This window comes from Pseudorasbora parva, chromosome 23 (genome assembly GCF_024679245.1).
Source record: "Pseudorasbora parva isolate DD20220531a chromosome 23, ASM2467924v1, whole genome shotgun sequence".
Lineage (NCBI taxonomy): Eukaryota > Metazoa > Chordata > Actinopteri > Cypriniformes > Gobionidae > Pseudorasbora > Pseudorasbora parva.
Window position 1 is genome coordinate 33,923,807 of NC_090194.1, and position 16,830 is coordinate 33,940,636.

General features: G+C 37.2%; 1 long non-coding RNA gene across 1 annotated transcript in view; it reads left to right on the top strand.

Moving 5' to 3' along the window:
- The first annotated feature begins 11,458 nt into the window (after window positions 1-11,458).
- LOC137062591 (uncharacterized) overlaps window positions 11,459-16,830 on the top strand; it is a 36,651-nt gene continuing 31,279 nt past the window's right edge. Inside the window, exon 1 of the long non-coding RNA XR_010901250.1 lies at window positions 11,459-11,518. This is a non-coding gene — a long non-coding RNA (uncharacterized lncRNA). The remainder of the gene's footprint in view (window positions 11,519-16,830) is intronic.

Genomic DNA, 16,830 nt, shown 5'->3' on the forward strand with positions numbered 1-16,830 from the left:
GTGTTTATTTTGTTACTGAGAGAGAAACTTGCAGTACATTCTATCGAAACGCTTCTCAGCAGCGCGGGTGACATCAGGATGTTAAGCGAGCTCTGTTTCAATGTGTTTTCAGAGTATTCGATTTTAACTTGGCCTATTTTGCAAACAAAATGATTCTTGTCGATTTCTTTAGTGGCTTCTTTTTAGCTGAAGCCAACATGAGTCCTTCAGCTCTGTATACTGCAAGAGCGGAATAATGCTATCGTCTTGAGAGCTGGGTTTGCTAATGTAAACACTAGCACTTTCACCTTGCGCTTCTCCGGCTCCGCGTCAGTTATACGTTCTGAGATAACACTGCCATCTAGTGGTTGGGTGTTATACAGTCTGTGGTTTAAACCGAACACAAAGCCACGAATCTTGGATGTAAATAAATAAATATATAAATATCGATACAGTATTTTTGAGAATCGATACAGTATCGCCCAACATAATATCGTGATATTCACGTGTATCGATATTTTCTTACACCCCTAGTGTTTTGGGCATAATATACAATAAACCAATCAGAGTCTCATCTCCCATTTCCTTTAAAGGTCCCATTCTTCGCGTGTTTTCGAAGCTTTGATTATGTTTACAGTGTGCAATATAACATGAGTTCATGTTTCGCGTGTAAAAAACCCCAGTATTTTTCACACAATTTACTTAACTGTATACTGGTTTCCTCTGTCCTAAAAACGGCCTGATGATTTCCTTGTTCTATGAAGTCCCTCCTTCAGAAACACGTAACGAGTTCTGATTGGGCCAGCGCTTCCCGTGTTGTGATTGGACAGCAGCTTAGTGCACTTTGCCCGGAAAGGTCCCGCCTCTTACCATAACGTGTAGATACGCGCGCTCAATGTTATTGCAAAAATGTCTATATTGCCTGATCAATTTGAGCCGGAATCAGACCCGGAGAATATCGAAGAGGATCGATTACAACCTGCTCAGGAAAGACTTTTGCTGGATGTTTCAGAACGGTAAGCTGTCTATTCAGTAGTTTAAACTGATCATTACTAACACCAACAATCGCTGGTGTCTGAATGAATTACTACACCTTTATATGCTACGTTTTTCGGATTAGTTTCAATTACCATCTAACGTTAGTTAACAGAGCTAAACAGCGTTGCCCTTTGTGTCATGAGTTACATAAACTGTTAAACGGATCGACTTAAATAATAAAATACACTTACCGGTTGTGGTCCATAAACAACAACGCCTTCTCCAGACAAAGAGGGAACTGCGTCATCTTTTAAGAATAATCTTTCTGCGAATCCGGCATTAAACTGATTGAGATTGAGGAAGCAGTCCTCAGCAAAATGTGCTGCACATAGTTTTAAATTGTGATTATAATTTTCCGGAACCGAGTTAACCATAAACTGTAGCCATTGATCTCTACGTACAGCGTCCGTGGGAAGGCCAAACAGAGGTGATTTGACTCCGGGATGAAAATAACAGCGTTTCAATGGCATGGCGACAAAAACACTCTACAAAAACAACGCTTCCTATTCTCGACCTGCGAGAGCAAAAGGACAACGGCCCCGAATTTGCGTGTTCTTGTGGGCGGAGGGTTCGTCAACAAACGGTTCTAGTGACGTCATTACAGCAGGAAGTGCAGCGGTGTAGTCCAAACCGGCCGCTCGCTATCGGCTTTGAAAGGGAACTTCTGTTAAATAAAATATCTCGCTTGGCATTGAACTTTGAGCTTTATAATTTTACAGGTATTATTTATGCTCCGACAGCAACATTACACACTAACTAAAGTTTGAAAGATGGAATCGCAATGAATGGGACCTTTAAAAGCCAGTTGTTGTGCTCGCACCATGGCTGATTTGCTATTTATGTGGCTAGTGGAAAGACTGAACGCTTCTCAAGAGAGGAATCCTTTTATTTTTAATATTTAAGAATATGTGTGTGTGTTGCTGTGCGTCCTTCTGTGTGTGTAATAAGCAAAGTGTATACGCGTTGTGCACCCGCCTATAGGCTCATATTACTAACCCTAACCCGCCCTTTAAATAACACAAAAATACTGCGCTATTGACTTTAGAGCAGGTTTTTGTTGGTCAATGGCGCAGTTGTAACAACAATGACTTATGAGTTTAATGTCTCGGGGAATAATTAACTCAAAAGGGATTTAATATTCAATATTCATGAATTTATGAATATAATTTGCTAGTCGTTCATTACGTATTAAGATTTTCCGATAGGGAAAATTGTTTAATTAAATACAAGTAACCCTTTACGGAATTGCTTGAAATTATCCTTCTAAGTTTGTCCTGCAAATTAGTTATAGACTTTTCAAATCAATTCTCAATAAGGGATTACTGCTTTACGAGCGCATAAGAAACATTAACTTTACTGATCAGGACAAGTTCAATATTTCAAATGGTCATACAGTTTACTTTACTAACATAGTAGCATAAGCAGTTAGGTAACGTTAGATCGTAAGTTTCATTGACTTTGTGTATGTGGCAGAATAACAGACTCAACTCATTAAATGTCTTTTGGAGGTTTAATAAACACAGACTAAAAATAACACTACGATTCACACAGAAAGTACACACTAAATATGCATCAAGAGAGTAGAAATATACATATTAACGAAAGAATACATAAAAGAGAATAATGAATAGACTGAAATTAGAGAGAGATAAAAGAGAGAGAGAGAGATGGGACAAAGAATTAGGGGTAAGAAGCAGCTTTCCTTCAGTTCATCAAATACAACCTTCACGGAGTTAACTTGTCCCAACGGGAAAATAACACACCCTCTTTACAGCAGTTTGAATTTGGAAGATAATACTTGCTCTAGTTGTGGCTTCTCGCGTGTATGCGTGTGTTTCCGAGTTCAAATGCCCTGCGTGTCCGGTGGTTCTTTCCGAGGTCGAGAGGGAGCGGCTGGTTGCTTTCTAGAGACGCTCCGTGTCCTCCTTCTGAAGAATGCCCTTGGGGCTAGTAAGTTGATGAAGCGAGGAGAAAAGGATTGTTGAAAATCGGATTGTAGAAGAGAAGATTTATGGAAGAGCTGAGGCCTGTTGGCCCCATAGTGTGGTGGGCCTCGGTTTCTGGTCCCACACAGCACATGGCTCTGTGTCTGGAGCCCCTCCCTGCTTGGGGGGGGGGGGACGTGTTGGTTCAGCCAGGGAGAGAAGACGAGAGCATTTCGGAAGAGACTTTCAGAAGAAGAGAGAGAGAGAGAGAGCATCCGAGCGCCTCCTTTTATGGTCTGGCGTAGTCCCACCCTCCAGGGTTAGACTTAACCAATGAGATTGTTGGGATTTCCAGGCGGGAAATTCCTCAGCAGATTTTATGGCTCTTTGTTTCAAAGCTCGACTCAGTGGGTCTCTGACCATTCATACTCTAATTAATGCAACAAACACACACTGCATTTTCTGAATAAGTGATATACATGGAAGTGTAAGTCGTGAAGTGAGCATTAATTTGATAGGAGACATGACATATATGAGGTTATCTGAACTAGTAATTTGTTAAGACAAAGATAAAAAGATGCAAAATACCATACAGAATAAACATTTTACAAGACCGTTATGTGTTTACATACAATGTCCTGGGGTGCATGTTAATTTATAGATGGTTTGTCTATAATTTGAGGTAAAAGCGTGTGTCTTACAACCTTTAACTCTCTGTGTATGGAACTTTTCATGTGGCCAAATTCTTTTGGGCCGTAAAACTTCTTATCAGATGGTTTCCAGGGTAACGGAGAATCTTTCTCTGTTGTGTTGGGGGAAGGTCTGTTACTCAGCACAGAGAATTCAAAACATATTTGTTAAATGTAACTGGCGATTGTGTGTTTGATTCGCCTGAGTCGCTACACAGTCGTTTTCAGTTCCTCAAAATAGCAACGCCAAACACACGCCTGAACACACCTGGTTATCAGACCAGCACATGGGTGAACAAACGAGTGCTGATGCATTTGATATTTGCTTAAAATACAATCTGCGTCAGGCTGAAACCAGCAATAAAACTTGCATGGCACCTGGCGTCACATTGCTGTGTATGAAATCTGAAAAAAAAGCCTTTGACAATTAAATGAGAAATTATTTTTGAGTTGATTTGCTAAAATTACTAAAACTGAAATAAAAATAAATTAAAGCTAAATAAAAATATATATACATTCCCCGTGCACACTGCCAAGTGAAATGGGGTCTCACTCTCATATATAATGTCACATTTGTTTTTACTAGAATTAGAAATGAAAACTGAAAATATAAAAATAAAAATTAATTCAGAGTATTAAACAATACTAATTGACATGTTCTAGTAAACAAGCTATCAAAATAATGATTGGCTCTTGTATCTTAAAGGGATAGTTTACCCAAAAATGAAAATTCTCTCATCATTTAATCATCCTCAAGTTTTTAACCTGTATGAGATTCTTTCTCCTGTTGAACACAAAGGAAGATGTTTTGAGGAATGTTGGCAATCAAACTCGAGAGTACTTGAGACCGGTCTAAGGCCATTTTTTGAAGGTCTTGATCTCGAGAACACTTGTACTTGGTCTTGTCTCAGTCTTCAAGGACTCTCTAGACCTGCTGGGATATCACTAAATTGCCGATGCATTGTCTGATTTATTTATTAACATAGTTAACGTGACTGGATGTAAAACATACTCCTTCAGATGCAATCATTAACTTATTTCTAATTTTATTTATTTATTGTGCCAGTTCATAAATTAATGAGGGATTGTGTCAAAAATGTAGCCAAATTTAATACAAATGCTCATAAAATTCTAGCCTAGAAATCTAGACGCACCCTAGCGGCAGCAAATCTAATCTGCTGCGAGTGTCGTCTAGCAACTCTCAATACACGTCTGAGCTGTAATCGCCTAACTCTTGCCGGGCCAATCACATCGTGTATAGAGTCGGTGGGTGGGGCCATAATGACGACGGCCGAGTTGCGTGTGCGTGCTTCTAGTAAACACAGAAACTGGAAGGCTTGGAGCTAAGCTTTTCTCTGAGAAAAGAACAAAGAACGGCACTGAAGTCATTCTTAAAGGACAACTCCGGTGAGAAATGAACCTAGGGGTAATTAACAGATGGTTACAGAGTAGATCGTTCTCTGGGATGCGTTTTCATGGAAATCGAATGTAAAGAGTTTTATCTTTAAAAACAGATTAGCTTATAACACTAGTCTATGGGGCACAGAGTAGTGAAATTAAATTTCTAGTTAATACCACTAACAAGGCTAAAAATAGCCTCACACTAACACAGTAGCATAATGAGAGTCCCTACATGCAAACCGAAGCATTGAGAACTTTGTAAGAGTACAAACAGTTTAATAAGAAGATACTTTATAAACAGAGTACATTACGCGTTCACGGACAGGCACCATCTTGGAAAACAGTCTCGACTAATCGAGCCACGAACGCTGTGCTAAGTGATGAACTGCGACTTGAAATTTCATATGGTCCGTTGTTTCCGGAAGAAAACACTGAACACAACAGAGAAAATAAATAAATAAAAATAAAAATGTCCATGTTATTACATTTCACAAACTTAATTCCTATCGACCAGCTCACTTAGAACAGCGCTCGTGGATCGATGAGTCGAGCCTGTTTTCCAAGATGGTGCCTGTCCGTGAACGCGTAAGGCACAGTTTGACACGCGATCCGAATCATGAATCAATAAGCTGATTCGTAACCGTTTGAATCTTTATTCAAAATAATAACAACGTTTTTGTTATTTTTGGATTTTTGGTTACATTAGGGTGAGTCATTAATGACACATTTCATTTTTGGGTGAGCTAACCCTTTAAGCATAATTTTGTTTTAAACATTATAAATGCATTTGTAATTTACCCATTCAGATGTATCTTCAGTACCACAAATTTGCTGTTAATGATTTAATTTGATTTTTAACTGTTTTAAATAGTGTCCTAGTTACATTTTTTGATTAAAAATAAGTCATTTCTCAGTTGATAATGGATCTTTATGAATTTAAGGAGTGCTGGTCTTGTCTTGTCTCAGATTAGGTGGTCTTACCGCTATAGTTGACAGCACCCTTTGGCTTCTATAGGGGGAAAAAATACTCTTGAAGTCTATGGGTGCCAACGTTGTCTGTGTCTGGTTACCAAGATTTTCACAATATCATCTGTGTCCAACAGAGGAAAGAAACTCTTACAGGTTTGGAACAACATTTGAACAACATTTAACATTTTAGGGTGAACTACCTTTGATAAACCTACCTTTGTTAAAGGTGGGGTTTCTTATATAATGTATTTGCTACTCATTCTGTATTAATGCACTGTATTGCAAACAGCCTGGAGTTGATCGAGTTAGCTATATTAATTAGAATAATTATTCTTTATATTAAATGTAATCATTTAATAAATAGGTTGTCTTTATGTTAGTATTGTTGTCTGTGCATTGGTCAAGGTCATATTAGTGATGGTTTTAATTTTTTCAGTGACTTTACCTTGCCCTAAGAGTAAGTTTGCTTGATTAAAAACCCCTTTCTATGGTAAATTCACTGTGCCACGCATCCTCTGGTGTTTCGTCTGTACCGTATGACCGCTCTTTAATCTGCCAGTCAGGAGTTGTCTTTGACTGCGGTGACGGCTCCGATGGCATGATGGGGTCCCGTCGGTCGGGGGCTAATGTTCTGGTGTCTCTGAGTAAACAGCAGTGTGATTATACAGAGTTGACCGGCCGCGGCGCTCCTCATTGAATTCTCATTAAAGGCCTCCAGTCGGGCCACGTGAAGAATGCTAATGCTGTAATTACTCCTCCGTTAAGCAGACAGACTTATCAAGAGCCACTTTGCCCGAGCTTAAGAGTTCTGAGAGTTGGGCTAAGAATATAACTGTCGTAATGCTAATTATTTAACATGTACGTTTTGAATTAGGCCATGAAAGTCAATTTAACTTATCTCTAAAAGAGCCACGCGAGGAGGAGGCTTTGAATCCTGCCGGCGGAGGGACTGTGATATTAAAGGTGGCTCGGACCACTAGAAGAGAGCCAAACGCTTTGAACATAAAGGGTAGAAAATGAGAGATTTGTTGTGGTCTATTGAGACTTTGACAGCTTCCTCTGAATGTAAATTTGACGAAGACACAGAGGCTCTGTATGTAACTAATATAAAGTATCAATGATGAAGGAAAGATCAGAAAAATAAAAAGAACTCAATACCTTCATATCGTCCCTGTTCAAATCATACTGCTTAATTATTAATTTACTTAATTTATTTGTTTGTTTTTATTCATTATTATTTTAATTTGTATTGTGTTTATATATATATATATATATATATATATATATATATATATATAATACACACACACACACATATATTCTTTTTTATTATTTTGTAGTATATATAATTGTATTTATTATTTTAATACATTTTTTGCAAAAAGCACTTTTTGTGTTGTTATTTATTGCTTTTTATTATTTACTTTTTATTTTTAATCTATATTTGATTATTTAATAATTTACCATATCATTTATTTATTTATAAAATAAAATATAATTTTTGGCATTCTTTTTTTTACATTTATTTATCATTTTGAAATCGTTTAATTACTTTTGTAGTGTTAATTATTTATTTTATTATTTTTATTTATTGCTTTTTATTTAAAACATGTTATATGATGTAAATTTTCCATCATTTTTGCCATCATTTATTGTTTCGTTTTTTTTCTTTTTGTGGCATTTTCAGCTTTTATTTATTTAAAAAAAAAGATATTTTACTTTTTATTTTTATGTAGTGATATTATTATTTTCAGCTTCAATATTGTGTTTTTCATAAGTCAACAGTTCAAATGTGGTCGTTATAAACTTTTCAGAAATGTTCAGAACTGGGTGTTGGAAGAGGGTGAATAAATGATGATATTTCGATGAACTTTAATAGCGTGTAATGGATGATTTCACGTGGGGTTGTTTCAGTTCTTGACACTCATGCTGTTTTAACGATGCAGGTTAAGATGCAGGGCATGACACTAAATTCATTATTTTAATGCACCAATGAATGAATTATGAATGAGCTCAGAGATGTTCAGTTTAATTGGACCTTGAAGGGTAAGATGATGTCATACCTTAAGACTAGATTAATCTTATTAAAAAGGGCACATAATCACCTCTAATATTTGCTCCTACATTGCCAACTTTTTTTCTTTCTTTTTTTTGATTTGGGAATCCGCATCGCTGTGAACCTGAGACTTATCTGCCAGATGTCACAGCTTTTTTATTATTGAGAGCTTAGTTTCTCTGCCAGTGTGCACATTATATTTATATAAATACATGCTAATGTGTACTAATGAATAAACATGACCACAGTTCACTGTTGTGACACAGTTGGCGTATTCAGCCAGAAATTCAAACCCTTTTGTGTCTCCTCGACACCTGGCATTTCCAAGAGGAGTTCAGGAAGTGCTGTTTGTTTATCATTTGCATTTCGAAAACGTAATATTTGGCACTTATACTGGCATCACCTTTAATTAAATTAACAAATGAAATCAAAATGTGTTTGCGGTATACATGTACGTCATTTACATTTATTTGTTCCACAGATGCTTTTGTGCAAAGTGACTGAAACATGAAGAAGACGGTCTCACGTTCCTCCATCGCTGAGACGTTTCCCCTGTTTAATGGTGGGATGAACACTGTAAAATGCAGAGGTGTCAAAAGTACTCGCATTCATTACTCAAGTGGAAGTATAGATACTAGGGTTTAAAAATACTTCTGTAGAAGTTGAAGTATCAACTCAAGCTTTTTACTTAAGTAAAAGTGTAAAAGTACTGGTTTCAAAACTACTTAAAGTATAAAAGTAAAAGTAATGTAATGAAGAAAATGCCATTAAAGACAAAAGCTAAGGCCACACAACACGGGGCCTATAGTGCACTACCCCACCTCCTCAAGAAAAACTTTTCTAAAGGCCATACTGACTAGAATGTTATATTAAAATGTTAATGTTGAAAAATTTGGGATGCTCTGGCTACCTGTTTCAGCCGCATATATACCCATTGAAGATGAATGCATTTTAGTACAATGGAAATATACCATTATGTGTACTGCTGAGCATTAACATGTGTTTCCTGAAGCGGAAGATATGATGACTAGTTGCCTATCAGTAATGTTATCAATAACCTTTATTGGAATGTAAATGTAGGCTACATGTGTGATCAGTGTTGCCAGATTGAGTCGACGCTTTAGAGCCCTACGGGCCCTGACTTTTTTTTACACCCCTAACCTCATACCCACTGTCGGCCGCTGACTGCTTGGTTGTCACTTTAAAAAAAATTAACAAACAAACAAATTATCCAAACATTTTTCTAAATTAACTTTAATAAAGAAACTAAACGAAATATAACTACTTGGACATTACAAACAAAGCTGAACGATTTTAATGACTGCAGGAGTGTGTCATAGGATTGTGCAGGGCCTGTGCAGGGCTCAAAGAATATATAGTAAAATGCATTTTATTCCTGTGATCAAAGCTGGATTTATCATCATTACTCCAGTCTTCAGTGTCACATGATCCTTCACTAATCATTCTCATATGAGGATCTGATGATCAACACACAGTTATGATTATTATCAGTTGTGCTGCTCATGGTGATGCTTAAATTTTGTGGAAACCATCTAAACATTTGTGGTAAAATTAAAAAGAGAGTAATTAATACTTTTATTGATCAGACATGCATTTAATTGATCAAAAGTGATATTGTTAATATTACAAAAGATAATTTATTTAATAAATGCAAATAAATGCTGTCCATTGAACTTTCTTTTCATCAAAGAATCCTGAAAAAATAAATGTATCATGGTTTCCACAACATTTTAAAGCAGCACAACTGTTTCCATCACAGATAATAATCATAAATGTTTCTTGATTATAAAATCATCATATGAGAGTGATTAGTGAAGGATCATGTGACACTGAAGACTGGACTAATGATAAATGCAGCTTTGATCACATAGGAAAAAAAGACTGTTTTAATTTGTAATAATATTTCACAATATTACTGTTTTAACTATTTTTGATTAAATAAATGCAGCCTTGGTGAGCAGAAGATACTTAACATTAAAAAAGCTGCATTATTCAGGCTACTTTATTTTCAATAAATAGGCTACACTGAGATGGCTTGAAAAACACACATAAAGCATATATTGTCGCAATCGTCTGACTGTCGTCGTCACGTTTCATCATCATAACGATTGTTTTCCTTCAGCTGCAGCTCCAGCGTGACAGGGTATTACTTCTACGAATCCGCTTTTGGAATTTGGACTTTCTGTGAGAGCGCCCTCCTCATATTTAGATGCGAATAAAATGACAGCAGGTCATGCATCGATTAATTTTTGTCTCTGATTTTAAATCTTAATGTATTCACATTGGTTTCTATGTAAATACACTTGCCCGTGACCTCAAATAGCGCTCTATCAACCGAGATTAGAGAAGGCTGTCTTTAGCGTCCCTGTTAATTTGGCCGTCGCCGCGCAGGGTAACACCGGTTCGAATCCCGCTCGGAGCGGGTCGACTAGAATCGGTGAGACCCAGTAAAAGTGCGGGGGACGAAAATACATTTTATTAAAATTGAGGGGGACACGTCCCCCCCCTCCCCCCCGTCCCCCACGTAATCTACGCACATGCCACTGCCAAAATGCGTAATTCATTGATAAATTACTGTACAATAATCCGCCGACAAAAAATAACAACAATGCGCTTAGCTTTGCTCTGACAAAACTACAGTAGGCCTACCCTTGTGAAGTTCATAGAACATGCTTAGCCCAGTCAAAACTGATTCAAACCTCTTTCAGCAGCTGTTGGGGTTGCTAGTTGCAGATGTCCTGAGTGTATGATGGACAGGAATCATGATTATATTTATAAAGAGTCTTCGAGTCACAGGTGTATTCCACGTTTGAGAGTTGGTTCACTCTCCCACTCCTTACTGTAGAAACGGGTTGTGTATATATATACTGTATGTATGCCACTTTAGCATAGCGATCACTTGAATATACATCTATCACGAGTTATCGCGCTAAAAACCTGGCTGTCATGAATGAGCGCGTCTGCCTGCTGATCGCTGACTGACTGAAAGTGCGTGCTCGTCCGCTGGAACCCGCCCAATTTGGCAACACCGTGTGTGATTTGTGCTTTGAGTCATGTGCAGGCACGATGGATCGCGTAGTAACCAATAGGGTGTTGGTTTGGTATATGTTTACACTTCTCATCCAACCACAATCAAATTCACACTATCCGGATGACGCGATTTATCTGCATTTTTTTTTTAAACAAGATTAAATGAAAGAGGAGTAACGAGGCTATTTTTAAAAAGTAAGGAGTAGAAAGTACAGATAATTTCGTGAAAATGTAAGGAGTAGAAGTAAAAAGTAGGCAGAAAAATAATTACTCCAGTAAAGTATAGATACCCAAAATTTCTACTTAAGTAAGGTAACGAAGTATTTGTACTTCGTTACTTGACACCTCTGGTAAAATGACAGCACATCTCCTCTTCAACACAGATGAGGTGAAGAGTTGAGCACCATCAGGTTAGTGTTTGGGGTTTATTTAAAGTGCAAGAGAGACTACGAGTGACGGATTACGCAATAACAGAGTATTGTGAAAAAATCTAAATAAACTAATGTTGGGCGTTTGATAGAGTATTTCTGTGTTAAAAATACTCCTTCCGGTTTCTCACAAGTTTCGGAGAGTTTTTTTCGAGTATGGCTCGGCTTGACGTGAACAGAGCGGAAGGTCCTTGTATGGCCATAACGGCTCTTCTCCCGGAAGGGTGCGCGCGCGTCACTAGAGCGAGAGAGGAAATGCACGCCAGCTGTTGCCCGCTCTAGGGAATGTAAATGCCCATATGTCGTGTCTCTATATAGACACTTTTTAAAGATACACTGTGTGATATTTTCCCCCATCTAGCGGTGTAAAGGTATATGACCATCCAGTGAATTTTAGTTTCTGTTCCTCTCAATTCCAATTTCGTTTTAACTCCTACGGTGGCCGATTTAGTCCAAGATTAACATGGCAATCCCCCTCTTCACATTCGACACGGTGCCATCGAGTGTTAAAACGCGAAAGGCGAAGCTTGAATTTACGGGTATGTCCCTCTTTGGCTAATGTACTTTCAAGATGGAGGGGCAACATGGCGACCGGCATTCGAACCCCTCACCCGTATGTATTTTCAATGGCATATTATAAACTTACCAGAATACTTTATTACGTGAAAGAAGTAAATATACATTAATGAGCACATATATTTTTATAAGAACTAAGTGTTTTTAGCTAAGAATAAACTAAAAAAGTTACACAGGGTAGCTTTAATCATGTAAAAATTGTATACTGATATTATTGTGGATGGTATGATATGGCACCCCTAATAAAAAGGGCTCATTCTAAGGTAATACAAACATAACGGCTCATTATGTAAGATCTTTTACACACCACTGAAAACAGTTATTTGTATTATAACATTTCTGTCAAAAGATCCTGTCATTTCTGTTTGCATGTCTGTCAATAGATCCTCATAAATATTACACACTGCAGTGCACCTTTAAAAAGTCATTGAAAGCGTGAGGGTCAGGAAACGATGTTCTCTAGATGAATGAATTTCATATGTGCTGACACCACTAATTAATAACAGAAAACTGCTCAGCATTCCACGTCAATATGAATGCATTGCAGTCGTTTTGTCATTTTATTCAGGTACCTGTTAAATCTGCCATCGGCTGCTCCTTAAATCCACTTATTTCCCGGCATTTGCGATGGACTCAGACGCAGTTTGCCAGCAGGATTTGTAATTACAGTGGTTAGTTCAGCAAATATTCTCTCTCTACACCAATCAATAGAGAAATCAGCAAGTAAACGGGCTGTTAACCGAGTGCTTTACAAAGATCTCCTCCTCAGGGCCTTCGTTTGCTGTTAGCTTGGCCAAACAGAACAGATTTTGATGACTGTTAATAAACAGCTTCGGTTTGATTCAATTTTTAATCCTGCTTTTAAAAAAACACTCTTAATCCACCGGCGCAGACTGAACGATGAGGCAGAAATCTGCCAGACGCAGCTAGTGATTTATTGACTATCTGACAGCACTGACAACATTAGTCTTCTCAAACATGTAATGGACTTCCGATCGTTCCATCCCGAAGAACGTGAAATGATATTTCGGAAATAGAGATGCTGTAACATGGAGCAATCTGCATAATGATCTTTAAACTAGGACGCCCATCAGCGCTCACAGGCTTCGGCCTCCAATCCCAGGCATCCGAGTCGCCGTGTTTCGGTTTTAGGTGTTTGTTTGCCGATTCCTCCGGCGTGCGTCTCTGTCCTCTGTTTGTTCTCAACTGCGGCCTTCGGGGATTCATTTACGCCTCCGTGTGTTGCAGAAGCATAATTCACATGTGTGTGTTTGTGCACAGCTGCTAGTAGATCAGATGGAAATGAGTCACTTTAATTGTCATTTCAAGCTGTTTTTCTATTCATGTGTCCCCAGAGTGAACTCGTATTAATGTTGTTACAGAATCATTGTGATTTACAGTCAATTTGTTTGTTTAATTAGTTAAAATGGTGACAGAGTAAAAACCCTGGAAATGCTGCTCATTTCCATCACAGAGAAGCTGAAATTATTATTTTAGCTGTTGAAATATCATAAGAAAATATGTAACTAAAAATGCTGGGTTGAAAATGGACAAACCCAGCAGTTGGGTTAAATGTTTGCTTAAAACAACCCAGTTGCTAGGTTTGCCCATTTTCAACCTTCCTTGAGTTGTTTTTAACCCAGCATATTTTAGAGTGTATGTGCTGTAAAACAGTGTTAGTATTATTTATATGCAAGTGTGCATATATATGTATGTATGTATGTATGTATGTATAATAACTAAAACATTTTATTAAGCTAAAATATATTATATTAGTCATTTTATGTGCTTTTGTCAATTTATTTATTTATATTTATTTCCTTTTTAGAACTTTTATTACTTTTTTCTGCTAGCTGTCAAGGCATCAATTAAACATTTTTTACATTTGTGGAATATTAATATTTTATTTAATTTCTGCTTCAATTACTGAAAACTATTTTAGTTTTAGTTAACAATAACAGCACTGTCACCATTTCGTTCAAGTAGTTCATTACTTTTAATTACCTTTTTATTTCTAAAATAAAATATTTTATTTATTATTTTATATGTTTACATCTAAAATGTTTCATGATATTTTATATCCTCTGAATGAAAAAGATCTCATTAAGCTTGATATGTATAAAAGAATTGGAAAAACAAGCCATTTAAAGTAGTTTATCTTGTCACAATGCACGACATGGCAGAAGTATTTCCATGTCAAGAACCAAAAAAAACCTCTAAGGATGTTATGTGATATATTGTGTAATATAATTCTGTGCAATATCTTTTTTTAAACCTCCCAGTGACAACTACATTGCCCATAATTCCTAGGAGCTCTTGCTCCCATTAAGCATTGCAGAGACACTAGGTCTCGTTATTTTCTCAAACTACAGTTTATATTTTAATATTTTGCAATATGGTTAAAAACATGACATTTTATTATGTTTTTAAATTTGTCAGGATTTCCTTTAAAATACTTTTCACTATTCACAATTTCACGAATTGTTACAAAGAAACGTCAGGAAAAATGAAATGTGACGTTTTGAAGTGGAAAAACTGAAATAGTGACGTTTTAAAGGTGCCCTAGAATGAGTTGAAACAATGTTAATTTGTTCTCTGATACCTACATTGAGGGTATGTGGCTTATTTAAGGGCAAAATTTGTCCAGATACAGTTTTACAGGTCCTTTTACAACCCTAGAAATTGTCCCTAGGATGTAATGCTCTGTTTTTGCCTTATTTGGAAGAGTCATGAATATTAATGTTGAGCTCTGCTCTGATTGGCTTATTTCAGCAGCTCACAGCAGTTCAGTAAAGCGGCTCGTGAGTCCTAACAGAACACAGACCGACTGAATGACACTTTAAGCAGAACATCTCAAATGGGGATTGCTGAAATGCAGCTTACTTGTTTATTGGTGTTTTCAGATCATCCGCGCGCAAGAGAGAAAGCTCACGTGCATATGGTTGCCAGATTGTACATGTTTAGGTAAAACACCAGATGGTATACGTGTTCTTTTCATAGAAAAGCTCTGTTTGGGGGATTTAAATTACTGGAATCTGGCAACCGCAAGCACGAACGCTCTTCTTTCCCCCCGACAAAAACAAAACCAGTGTTTTTTGCTCAAGTTTTTATTTTTTAAACTACATTTTAGACTTGTCTTTTTTCGTCAGCGATATTGCATGTTTATATAATGTTAGTCACAATGTAGGCTACGCAGTGACTGTGATGTACTCTGAAATACAAGCATGCAAAAACATCATACTTCAGTTCTCAAAAATATAAAAAAAATTTTTTTTAACAAAATGAATAGAAGCCTTGTTAAATGACTATCGTTTTAAGTTGCGTGGTGATGGTGGCGATGGTGACATTAGCTAGAAGGAACGATTGAGCGATCTAAGCAACTAAACTAACATAGTATGACATGCGTATCTACGGTTGTATTTAAAAAAATAAATAATATTAAGCTTTGTCATTAGACACACTATTTAGTTTTGTATGTACATGGAGTTTCCTATTGTTACTGTACTAGCATCTTGCGTTATCTAGACCAGTGTTTCCCAACCGCGGTGCCGTCTGATGAAAGCAGGGGTGCCGAGTAAAAGGTGCCGGCACACACTTGCACCGCGGTTCATCTCACATCTGATGATGCATTTATAATATGGACTGTAAATAATTCTTTGTTTCTGTCAATGAATGCATGTGCTGGCTCTTCAGTGAAACATTACAACAGCGATAATAAAAGAAAAACGTGGGCAAAACAGTCTCTCTTCGTAAACTTTGTTCAATGCATGCTAGTGCTGCCGTATGTTCGAATATGACCAGATGTTTTCGCCGTCATCACCCGATTCTAGAGCCAGAAGACGAGAATGAGAAATCTGTGAGAAGATCTGTCTCTGTGCACTCATCCCAAAGCGTGTAAACCTCTCACAGTGCTCAAATATTGAGTTATCTTTCAAGTCTTGCGCTTAAACGGACACACTCACACAAGAAGTATGTCAACATGTCCATCTTGATGAGTATCTAGATGAGCAGATGCCTTAAGAGAACTTCATACAGTCGAGAAAGACGACGCATATCGTGCATTAGGTCTTAAAAGGGCAGTAGCCTTTACTGCTGTCTGTTTAATGTCAAACAAAAGATAGGGACATCACTCACTGCTCTTGATACAATAGCTTTTATAAGTTTAATAATGATTAATTTTAATTTAAACAGTTAAATATGCAGTTATTTTACATTTGATTACTTTATTCAATTTCTGTACTTAAACTAATGTAAGACCTGCCTGAAAAACCTAAAAAGCATTGTTTATTTTATTCTGATCTTTGCTCAATAGAATTATTTGTGCTGCTGCTTATATTTGTTATTTGTTCTTATTTTCTTTATTTTTATATGACAGTAGTACTTTTTTCCCTGAACAAAGCAAATACTGAACCGTACGGAAACCGTGAACATAAAACCGTGATACTATCTGTCCCCCCCTAGCGTAACTTATGCGAGGGGGTGCCACAAAATTTAGAACATTTTCAAAGGGTGCCATGACGGGAAAATGGTTGGGAAACACTCGTCTAGACAATGCTGTCTCTCTAAGAAACTTTCAATTTAATCATAAATTGTTTAAACAGTCAATAAGTGGATAAATCACTACTTACTGCTTGCAGGAATACCGTTGTAATTGCCACTTTCTTCAGTCTAAGACGCTGAGCGAAGCTTGCTTGAAATGGGCCGAGCAAACGAACGAT